We start from the raw sequence: 12,622 nt of genomic DNA, 5'->3' as shown, positions 1-12,622 counted from the left end.
GTTGGCCAACACGTTGTAGAATCTGGTAGGGTCCCAAATAGCGCCGCAGGAGTTTCTCACTCAGTTCGCGTCGTCGGATGGGAGTCCAAACCCACACACGATCCCCTGGTTGGTACTCGGTGTTTCGGTGTCGGAGGTTCTAGCGGCCCGAATCCACCAGCCGCTGGTCCGTTATACGAACTCGAGCGAGCTGGCGGGCCTCCTCCTTACGTTGAAGATATCTGTGGACGTCGGCGTTCAGGTCGTCGTCTTCTACGTGCGGAAGCACGTAGAAGACGACGGTTACGGCAGCTCCGGACGTAGTGGGTGACGTCAGTGTTAAGGCCGGGCCAGTTGTACCTCGCCTTGATTTTTCCAATAGTGCGGGCTGTGCCGAGATGTCCGGAAGACGGGTCGTCGTGGCACGCTTCCGAAATTTCGTCACGAAGGTACGTGGGGATGACGAGAAGGTAATTCGCTCTTGTACCGGGGCTGAAATTCTTCTTCACGAGGACTTAGTTTCTCAGGCTGAATGCTGGTAAGCCGCGTTTGAAGGTCCTAGGAACGGCAACGTTGCATCCCTCGAGGTACTCGATTATGACGCGTAAGTCGGGGTCGGCACGCTGCTGGCCGGCTAGGTCGCTCTCCGTCACGATCCCGAAGAACGCGCTGCATTCATTATAGTCTTGTGGTGGTGGGCCGACGGGGACGCGGGACAGGCAGTCGGCGTCGGAGTGTTTCCTGCCGGATTTATAAACGACTGTAACGTCGAACTCCTGCAGGCGCAAGCTCCACCGCCCAAGACGGCCAGAGGGGTCCTTCAAATTGGCGAGCCAACACAGCGCATGGTGGCCGGTTACAACCTTGAATAGCCTTCCATACCCGTATGGGCGAAATTTTCAAATCGCCCATATAATAGCCAGGCACTCTTTCTCAGAGGCAGAATAGTTTTTCTCCTCCTACGACAGACCACGGCTGGCATAGGCGATTACCCTTTCGCAGCCGCTTTGCTTTTGGACAAAGACGGCACCGAAGATGTGCATTTCCGTTTCGGCATTTTCGTCGAAATGAGCGAGCGCGGACGGGCTTTGCAGGCGTTTTTGGTGCTCGCAGAATGCTTTTTCTTGGTCGTTTTCCCAGCTTAAAGGGGTGTTATCTTTCATCAAGCGCGTGAGTGGCTCGGCAATGCGTGCGAAGTTTGCGACGAAGCGCCGGTAGTATGCGCACAGCCCGAGAAATCATCGCACGCCCTTCTTGTCTTTCGGCCTTGGGAAGTTCGCAATGGCTGAAGTTTTTTCCAAGTCAGGTAGGACGCCAGTGGCGTTGACCACGTGGCCCAAGAACTTGAGTTCCCCGTATGCGAAACGGCACTTTTCAGGCTTCAGCGTCAACGCCGACGTACGAATGGCCTCGAGCACAGACTCCAACCTTGCAAGGTGTTCGTCGAAAGTCCGGGCGAATACCACTACGTAGTCGAGGTATACGAGGCAGGTGTGCCACTTAAGGCCAGCTAGCACAGTGTCCATGACTCTTTGAAACGTCGCTGGTGCTGTGCACAGCCCAAACGGCATCACCTTGAACTCGTATAGGCAGTGTGGGGTTATAAATGCAGTCTTCTCTCGGTCTCTCTCGTCCACTTCAATTTGCCAGTAGCCGGTCTTCAGGTCCATCAATGAGAAGTACTTCGCGTGGCAGAGGTGTTCGAGGGCGTCGTCGATTCGGGGGAGGGGGTACACGTCTTTTTTCGTGATTTTGTTCAGTCGCCGGTAGTCAACACAAAACCTTAATGTGTCGTCTTTTTTCTTTACGAGTACGACGGGCGCGCGCCCAGGGGCTTTTCGATGGCTGTATAATGTCGTCGCTGAGCATGTCGTCGAATTGAGTCCGGATGGCTTCCTGTTTGTGTGAAGAGACGCTGTACGGTGACTGTCGGGTAGGTCGGGCTCCATCTTCGGGTATTATTCGGTGCTTCGCTAGAGGGGTCTGCCGTAGTTTTTCGCTCGATGAAAAACATTCGCTATAGCGACGCAGAAAAACCAATAATTTTTTTCGTTGTTCTTGCGGTAGCGCCGGATTCACGTCGAAGGGCTTCGGGAGCTTGAAGGTTTCTGCGGGGGTGCGTTCAAAGTCGGCGACCGCGACCACGTCACTTGCTTCTTGCGTTTCTTCAAAGAATGCAATTGCCGCGCCCTTGTTTAAAGTCTGGTACTCCTCGGTGAAATTAGTAACCAAAATGTGCGATTCGTGTTCCTTGAAGCGCGGAATGCCTCTTGCGACCGACACACCACGGTCGAGAAGCACCCTTTGATCAGTGTCTACGATAGCGTCGACGTCAGGAGCAGCATATTCACAGTAGACTGCGACCATCAAGCTTGCGCGGGGTGTGCACGGAAACATGATCATCGGCAATGCTTACAGCAGCACGTCGTTCGGGGTTCGGTTCAGGCGTCATAAAGTGATTGGGAGAAAAAAGTTATTGACTTGGTCGGCAGATCGATTATTGCACCTTTGTCCCTCAAAAAGACCATTCCAAGAATTACGTCGTGGGAGCAGTTAGGCAGAATGACGAACGCCGCAGGGCACGTTGGGCCGTCTATGGTGACGCGCGATTTGCACGTTCCACTTGGCGTCACGAGGTGGCCTCCTGCTGTGCGTATGTGCGGACTGTCCCATCTGGTCATAAATTTCTTCATTTAAGACGCAAATGGTCCGCTCATTACCGAATAGTCAGCTCCCGTGTCTACGAGGGCGACTACGTCAAAGCCGTCGATGGACACCTTGACGTAAGATGCAGTCTTCCTCGAGTTCCGGGTTCGTCGGGGCGTCGTATCTCTGCTTGTACGTGTTGACGGTCGGGCACTGTGCATCGTCGTTGTCGTCGTCTTTTCAACGGATGTCTTGGTCAGGTGGGGTACGCGTCGCGCCGTGTAGCAGTCGTCGTGTTCAGGAGTCTCGTCAGGGCCAGTTCGGGTCGTCGGGATGAGGGCATGTCGTGAATCACTGTCCTCGGCGCGTCCTTCCGTCGTTGGAGGGTTTCCAGTATTTCGCCATAGAGCAACTTCACCTCCAGAAGTTGCTGCTTGTTGTTTCCCTCGCGTGGGCTGGGGGACCGTTCACGCGCGAAATCAGCATTGCTACGGCGGTTAGGCGACTGGTATGGGTAGGGCGACAGCGATCGGTGTGAGCGGGCTGGTCCTCGGTTGTTGTTGGACAGGTCGTCGTCGATTTCAGTAGGGCGCTGGCCGGGTCGGGGGCGTGGGGCGTGGATGGAGAAACCACGCAGTCCGTGTCTCCTGTACGGGCAGCGACGATAGATGTGATTGGCCTCCCCGCAATGGTAGCACAGCGGACGATGATCTGGCGTTCGCCAAACGTCAGTGTTCCTCGGCGTCTGGGTTAGGGCTGTGTACGGCGGTGCGGTCGACGGCGGCGACAGTGGGGACGGCGGCGAGAGTGGATGGCGGTACGGTGGAGCTTCTTGTAGACGAGTTGGAGCAGGGCGGGCTCGACGAACCGCCGCGGAATAGGTCATCGCCTGTGGCTCGCGGGGTGCCTCGGATGGCATAGAAGTGCCCAAAGCGTGTTGAACCTCTTCGCGGATGACATCAGTCAGGGAAGCCACTTGAGTTTGCGGTGTCGTCGGAAAAAGCTTCCGCAACTCCTCCGTGACCACTGCTCGGATGGTCTCACGCAGTGTGTCGGAGCTGGTAGCCCCGGCACTGATCGTCTCGGAAATCAGCACGTTGTCCGGTTGATCGTACTGCCTCGTTTGAACTTCCAGCGTCTTTTCCATCGCGGCCGCCTCCGACGCGAATTCGAGAACCGTCTTGGGAGGATTGCGGACAAGGCAAGCAAAAAGGTTCTGCTTTACTCCTCGCATGAGAAACCTTAGTTTCTTTTCTTCTGTCATCTCCGGATCCGCACGTCGAAACAACCTCTTCATCTCCTCAACAAGGATCACTACCCCTTCGATGGGGTGCTGCGTTCGAGTTTCAAGTAAAAGCGATGCGCGTTCTTTTCTGACCACGGTAGTGAAGGTCTTAGTGAACTCGCTTTTGAACTGACCACAGTTTGTCAAGGAGCTCTCCTGGTTCTCGAACCAAGTGCGAGCCGAATCTTCCAAGTAAAAGAAAACGTGCCGGAAGGTTTTTGCGTCGTCCCACCTGTTGAATTTCCGGACACGCTCCAGTTTCTCCAACCATTCTTCTGGGTCTTCTGCGGGGGCTCCTCGGAGTGATGGCGGTTCCCGCGGCTGCTGCAGAACGACAGGAGGATTGGCTTGGTTGAGCATGGTGCTGGTTGCGACGTCTTTCTTCTTCGGCTTCTCCGGTAGAAGACCTAACTCGGATGGTAAATCTTGCACGCGGAGGCTGGCTCTTGTTGGACTGGCTTGGCGGCTTCCAGAGGTTGTAGTGGGCATGAAGGATGCGTAACCCGCCCCTCACCAGATGTCACGAAGACAAGGACGATGCAGATGTCTTGAATGAGAAACACGTTTATTGGAGCGAACTTCTGCTCCCCTAACAAATCAAAAGAATAAAGAGGCGGCGAAGCAGCAGTCAACAAATTGACTTGCACAGTCGAGTGTCGTCGAATCGAATGCTCCGGCGTCCGCACTGCAGGCTTTTTATCTTTCGGGGCGCGTGGTTCTCGAGACGTCGATTCACATCGAGAACATAGTAGATCCAAGAAGATTATTGTGGGCTGGTCACGTTAGATCGGAATGCTTTCCCTATCACAAGAGATAACACATGCGGCACAGAAAGAAAGAAAGAATGGAACACGCGCTTCTCTTTGCGCAGAGATAACACAGACCGGCATAGCCGGGAGGTAAAAGCAAAACACAAATAAACAAACCCAATGTATGGTTCGCGGAAATGTGTACTCAGAACTCAAAGTGGACTAAAACTCGAAATTTACTCAGAACTCAAAATGGACTCAGCACTCAAAATGGACTCAAACTCAAAGTGTGCTCAGAACTCAAAATGGATCCAAGCTCAAAATGTACTCAGAACTGAAAATGTACTCCAACTCAAAATGGACTCAAAACTCAAAATGTACTCAAAACTCAAAATGAACTCACAACTCAAAATGGGCTGAGAACTCATAATGAATTCAGAACTAAAATGACCTCTCAACTCTCTCGTGCTAGGAATTTACTCGGGCTAAGATGGACTCTGATTTCATTAGCATTCAGTTTTTTTTTAAATTCTCACATGGTAAAAATATTAGGGTGAAAATTCGTGAGCTCAAACTATTGCATTCGGCACGACGTGACACCGTAGCTCATGTGAGGTCGGACACAATTTCCGTTGCAGATTTATTACGGCTATACCTGCTGCCCATGATGACTAGCACTGGCTGCAAGCAATCGTACGTATATATTGGATACCAAACTCTTTATGTAGGCTCCGTGATCGTGTTCATGACACAGGCGGTCCAGACTCGAGGGTGTGCTGGTTCCCTGGGTCGAAACAAGCAAGATTGGGCCAGGGGACGTGCGCTCACTGCTCCGTTCATTTACGTCGAAGCGGTTTAGGGTTACGGTTCCGTGCATTCTTGCTCTGCATACTGAAAAAACGCCTTGTTTCAAAGCGAATTGTCCCCGCGAATCTCTGAAGCGCGAGGCGTTCATGGATATGCCTTTGCTTTTTATGCCTAGGATTCTTTGCCAAGTACTCTCCATCCTCTCCCCTAGCCAGGATCGTGTAACGCCCTGCATTTACACAAAAATGCAGATATCAAGGAAGTTTAACCTGTAATCAATATAAAAGCGTAAATGTAATGAATTGATCAAACTAAATGTAAAAATTAAAAAAAGAAAAAAATAAGAACAAATACCGAAAATGGCGAACCGTGTAACACGGGAGTCATGGATAGTCGCAGGTTGGGTTAAATTCAGAGAGATATGGCGCTAATAAATGTGGGGTATCAAATTGAGGGTCTCGAGGAGGGAGATCACGACGGATAAACCAAAAAGTGTCTCGTTGTTTGCAGAGGCACTTGTACTAGTTTTTATTAGCATTTGCTAGGTTTGATGAGCTCTCGTACCTCCGAAAAGCTCCACGCTAACGTTGTAAACAATTACCGCCACCGCACCCAGCTGTTAACTTCCAGCATGCACGTGTGTGCGTGTGCGCATGCGTGAGCAAATGCCTTAGCATGTGTGTGTGTGTGTGTGTGTACATGCGTGCGTGCGTGCTAGCGTGCGTGTGTGTGTGTGCGTGTGCGTGTGCGTGTGCGCCTGTGCGCGCGTGCGTGCGTGTGTGTGTGCGCGTGCGTGTGCGCGTGTGCGTTCGTGTGTGCGTGTTTGCGTGTGTGTGTGCGTGTGTGCGCGTGCATTTGTTTGTGTTGGTGTGTGTGTGTGTTGGTGTGTGTGTGTGAGTGCGTGTGTGTTTGCGTGTGTGTGCGAGTGTGCGTTTGTGTATGTGTGTGTGCCTGCGTGTGTGTGCGTGCGTGCGTCTGTTCGTGCGTGTGTTCGTGTGTGTGTGCGTGTACGTGTGCTTGTGTGCGTGTGTGTGTGCGTGTGTGAATGCATGTGTGCGTGTTGGTGTGTGCGCGTTTGCGCGCGTGTGTGTGTGTGTGTGCGTCTGTGTGTGTGCGCGTGTGTGCGTGTGTGCATGGGTGTGCTGCGTCAGTCATCTGATCTTTCATTGTGTTTGACATGGAGTCGTTGGAGAACAGCAGAGCCCAAGTTATTTCTTTTCCTTTACATTGTTATCATGTGCTAGTTTTGATATCTTGCGCTGATTTCTTATTCTAATAAAATAAGTTCGATCCCCACACTCAAACTGCGATTGCTTATTTTTCGGAAGTGTTTTTCTTCTATCGGAATGTCTGTTTATGTCTTGGTGGCTCTGTTGCCTCTCTATCTCCTACACTCTAGAAAGGAGGTAATGTATCAGATGTAATTGGCCAATTAGGAATTCGAGTGCACGTTGGTACACTGTGGGAAGGAAGTTACGTACCCGAAACGCGGCCGCAAGGCTCACTCATAAAGAAATGTGAAATTCACCTTTCTGATAAGCTCTGATGCCCCCGTTACCTATGGTCGTCCACAATGTCCACGACCCCATATGTGTCGAAGGATTTGCTTGTTTGTTGGGACACCGGGAAAAGGAGGAAGTAACGTTTGAATGGCAGTTATTAGCTGAGAGTTTTTGAGTCTGGTGATTTACGTTCGAGAGGATGGCATGGCTTTTGTTTTTACCCCATGCCATCATGCCATGATGATTCAGCAATTAGACGCCAATATTTTTATTACTATATACACCATTAGTGAACATCTCTGGACAAACCTTCGCATGTATATAGCACAACTGCCTTACGGGTTGGCAAGGAATTTTGGTCAAACCCGACCCAGCAAATAAAGAAAGATACTTTTTGCAATATCCTCATAACTATAACCAGAAAGCATTTCTATATTTGTCCCACTTGATCCCCCTCGACGAGACCTTTAATTTAATACTCCACGCACCCTAGCAGAATCATATAGAATCCATACCAGTCAAACTAACCGTGACTCTCATGACTGTACCCAGGAAGCATTATTTAAATGTCCGACGTGATTGCCCAAACTGAAACCTTCAATTTAACACACCACATGCTTTAGCGGCCTCACCTTGAATTTAGCCCAATCTATACCTCATAATGACTATCTCATGATTAGAACCACGAAGACTTCTTATTTGTACCACGTGAATCCCCTCGTCAAGACCGTAAATTTGATACCCTACACGTCCTAGCAGGGTCACTTCGAATATTAACCAAATATAAGACTTGCCATGACTATCTCATGGTTATAACCAGGAAGCATTTTTGTATTTATCCCAAGTGATTCCGCTCATAAAGACCATGAATTGATACCCATCACACCCTAGCAGAATCAATTTGAATGTTAAACCAGTCAATGACTAACCATGACTATCTCATGAAATAGCCATTCCGCATTTTTGCCCAACGTGATTTCCCTCATAAGCACCTTCAATTTAATGCCCCGCACACCCAGTGGCGTCATTGTGAATTTTAATATAATGTATGACCCCCTTTTAGTATGTCCAGATAATAATCAGGAAGCACGTGATTACCCTCATCGAGACCTTTAATTTGATACACCACATGCCCTAGCGTCATGAACTTGAATTTTCACCGAATTTATGACTAACCATGACTACGTCATTATATACCCACAACACATTATTTTCCCGAATGATTCCCCTCATCAAGACCTTGAATTTGATTCCCCACATTCCCTCCTAGCGTCATTTTGTATTTTAACCCAATCTATGACTCATTACGACTGCGTGATGACTACAATCAGGAAGCCTTTTTTTATTTACCCCGCGTGATTCCGTTAATCGGGACCCTTATTTGATACCTTACATGCCTTAGCGTCATCAGTTTGATTTTTTCACCAAATCGTATCCGGTCAATATTGCCGCGAACCATACATTGGGTTTGTTTATTTGTGTTTTGCTTTTACCACCCGGCTGCGCCGGTCTGTGTTATCTCTGCGCCAAGGGAAGCGCGTGTTCCATTCTTTCTTTCTGTGCCGCATGTGTTATCTGTTGTGATAGGGAGAGCATTCCGATCTAACGTGAACAGCCCAGAATAATCTTATTGGATATAATATGTTCTCGATGCGAATCGACGTTTCGAGAACCACGCGCGCCAAAAGATAAAAAGCCTGCAGTGCGGACGCCGGGGCATTCAATTCGACGACACTCGCCTGTGCAAGTAACTTTGTTGACCGCTGCTTCGCCACCTCTGTATTCTTTTGAGTTGTTAGGGGAGCACAAGTTCGCTTCAATAAACGTGTTTCTTATTTAAGACAACTGCATCGTCCTTGTCTTCGTGACATCTGGTGGAGCTGCTGGGTACGCACCCTTCATGCCCACTACAACCTCGGGAAACCGCCAAGCCAGTCAAACAAGAGCCATCCCCCGCCTGCAAGATTTACCACCCGAGTTCGGTTTGATGCCAGAAGGGCCCAAGAAAAGGAACGCTGCAACCAACACCATGGTGCAAGAAACAACGTCGCCAATCGTCCGGCAGCAGCCCCGGGAACCGCCATCGTTCCGGGGAGCCCCCGCTGAATACCCCGAAGAATGGTTGGAGAAGCTGGAGCGCGTCCGCATCTTCAACAGGTGGGACGACAAAGAAACTTTCTGGTATGTCTTCTTTTACTTAGAAGATGCTGCTCGAACTTGGTTCGAGAACCATGAGAGTTCTTTGACCGACTTGACTCACTTCAAGAGAGAGTTCCTGAAGACATTCACAACCGTTGTGAGAAAAGAGCAAGAGGCGCTTTTGCTGGAAACTCGGACACAACACCCCAAAGAAGGGGTCGTGATCTTCGTTGAGGAGATGAAGCAATTATTTCGCCGCGCGGAACCCGAAATGACGGAAGAAAAGAAGTTACGCTTCTTGATGCACGGTGTGAAGGAGGAGCTGTTTGCTGGACTTGTCCGCAACACGCCCAAAACCATCGCTGAATTCGTGACCGAAGCCAGCACGATTGAGAAGGCTCTCGAAATGCGTGCTAAGCAGTATGACCGGAACTTTGTTGGCGCGGCCAGTGCGAACTACATCGACAACATGCGGATTCCGGCTGATAGCCTACGCGAGACCATCCGCGCAGTAGTGAGAGAGGAGCTGCAGAATCTTTTCCCGACGACGCCGCAACCCCAAGTCTCTGGCCTAACTGACGTGATCCGGGAAGAAGTTCAAAACGCTTTGGGAACTTCTTTGGCATCGGAAGTACACTGCGAGCCTCAAGCTATGACGTACTCCGCGGCTGTTCACCGACCCCGCCCTACTCCAACACATCTTCAAGAGGCACGTCGTCAAGAGGCCCCGCCCTACCGCCGCCCACTGTCGCCCGCCCGACCCCCGGTAGCACAAACCCAGACGCCGAGGAAGACTGACGTATGGCGAACACCAGATAATCGTCCTCTGTGCTACCACTGCGGAGAGGCCGACCACATCTACTTTCGCTGCCCATACAAGAGACTCGGACTACGTGGTTTCTCCGTCGACGCACCACGCCCCCGACCCGGCCAGCACCCATCTGAGATTGAAGAATACTTGTCGAACACCAGCCGTGGACAAGCCCGTTTCAACCGTTTGTTTCATTCGCGTGTTTCATTCTTTCTTTCTGTGCCGCATGTGTTATCTCTTGTGATAGGGAGAGCATTCCGATCTAACTTGAACAGCCCAGAATAATCTTATTGGATCTACTATGTTCTCGATGCGAATCGACGTTTCGAGAACCACGCGCGCCAAAAGATATAAAGCCTGCAGTGCGGACGCCGGGGCATTCGATTCGACGACACTCGCCTGTGCAAGTAACTTTGTTGACCGCTGCTTCGCCGCCTCTGTATTCTTTTGAGTTTGTTAGGGGAGCACAAGTTCGCTCCAATAAACGTGTTTCTCATTTAGGACAACTGCATCGTCCTTGTCTTCGTGACAATATTCTGTCTAAAGTGGTATTGCCAGTCAATTCAGCTAATTGATTTGAAACAGCAGAAGGGACAGCCCCCACCCCTTTTTCCCCGGCTCTCACCGTTACCAGTAGTAGGCGAACAACCAGCAAGCAAGCGCCGCCGTGTACTTCCCACCACCCTGTCCCATCCTCTTAGTGGATCCACCAGGAGGAAAAGTTGACAACCCTTTTTTATGACCTCACCAGTCAATTATCATTCACGCGCCCAACAACAAAAACTTGGTATACAGCAAGTGTTTATTGTCCTGAAAATTCAACAAGAAACTATAAAAAATTAGACACACCCTCCCTATCAACCGATCATGCGGATCGCGAATGGTGCAGTACCCGCAGGTAACCTGAATTCCGAGCCCACAGCGACGCATGAAACTTAACAGCCAACCATAGCTGCCTGCTTGGCTACTCATATGTACTCAAACTCAAAATGGACTCATAACTCATATGTATTTAGAACTCAAAATGTACTCAAAACTAAACAAGTACTGAAACTCAAAATGCACTCAAACTCAAAATTTACTCAGAACTCAAAATGGACTCAAACTCAAACTGTACTCAGAACTCAAAATGGACTCAAACTCAAAATGAATTCAGAACTCAAAATGGACTCAAACACAAAATGTATTCAGAACTCAAAATGGACTGAAACTCAAAATGCACTCAGAACTCAAAACGGAGACCAACTCAAAATGTACTCAGAACCTAAAATGGACTTAAACTCAAAATGTACTCAGTACTCAAAATGGACTCAGAATTCACTAGGTCTCAGGCATACTCAAACTCAATCAGACTCAAACTAAGTCGGGCTCACTCGGCTCAATCTCACTCAAGCTCAAACTCACCATGCCACAATTGCTTCGCGCTCACTCAAACTCAAACTCACGCGTGAGTTTAAGTCCAAATGAGTCTGAGTGAGTGCACTCATGAGTGAGTTCGCCGACCTCTGACGTAATGTGACGGTGGTTCCTGTTGCTGCAGAAGATGACAGATAATGAAGTCGAAGTAATAGTCACGTTTGCGACCTCTACTTTAACGGGATTATGTTGAAAAATACCGAAATCGGACGGACGACGGAAGACAGGAGACTGCGGCTGATGTGGCTTGGAGTCGCTTGGCGATCTGCCAGGGGCTTAGGGTGCGTGTACCCGCTTATGTCACGTAAGAAAGGACGACGCGAATTTTCCTCAAAGAACATGCGTTTTTGGAGCGAATTTGTGCTGCAATAAAGCTCACAGAAATAACAAGCGAGGTATAAGCAGTCAATAAAGTGATGGCCGCTGACTGGCGTCAAAGAAATAAACTCCGCGCGAGCTGCACTTGGAGTATAATATTTCGGCGCGAATCTTTCTGAGAGGTCTCATTTACAACGACAGCACTGGAGGTCAAAAAAAGAACATTCAAGGTATGGCACATGAGCGTACACCACTCTCCTTATTTAAATAAGGTAGCCCATGCGGCATTCAAAAAAAAGGTAAGAATGCACTTTGCTCAAAACCCTGATAACAGAGCTTTTCTTAGCGATGCGGCAGCCTCTTTGGCCATTGGAACAGCCTCAGTGCAAAAGACGCACTTAGGGCATCGGCTTTGGAATAGATGCGCCACTGGTGAATTTATAAATACTAGCGTAGCATTGTTTCTGAACAGTAAGGTTGATCTTACCCAGAGTTTGATTATTCTACCATGGCGGATACGAAGATGATTTGATCAGTTTGTCGTAATTGTCCTTCCAGAAGGCCACACTGAACTTTGCTTTATGGCGGTGAAGCTAGCAAACTGGAGGATAATAATTTTAAACGTGGCAATTCATAAAAATTCGACAGCTTCGAACAAGCGTTTCGTAGTTTCTCGCCAGAAACGTTTCCACAATATGCGACAAAAAAAAAACAGATGCATTGAAGTTGTCATAAGTACGGACTGCAGCTTGAAGTGGGCATACGGAAGAGGCCTGCTCTTTTTGTAGAATGCCTCCCTGCGCATGCGCGTTTTTGCCGCCACAACCTAACTTTGGGGGCACCTCAAAAAATGTAAGAAGCAACTAACTTAAGTTTACTTGCCAATCCTGGCATGGCTGCCTACCTGAGGTCGTAAGTTTGGATCACGCCTGTCGGGCATTTTTTCTTCACATTTTTCTTTGAAAATTTT

Source organism: Haemaphysalis longicornis, unplaced genomic scaffold (genome assembly GCF_048455015.1).
Source record: "Haemaphysalis longicornis isolate Haplotype H1 unplaced genomic scaffold, Haemaphysalis longicornis Haplotype H1 scaffold_11, whole genome shotgun sequence".
NCBI classification, from domain to species: domain Eukaryota; kingdom Metazoa; phylum Arthropoda; class Arachnida; order Ixodida; family Ixodidae; genus Haemaphysalis; species Haemaphysalis longicornis.
The sequence above is the reverse complement of the archived record's forward strand: the minus strand, read 5'-3'. Positions refer to the sequence as shown.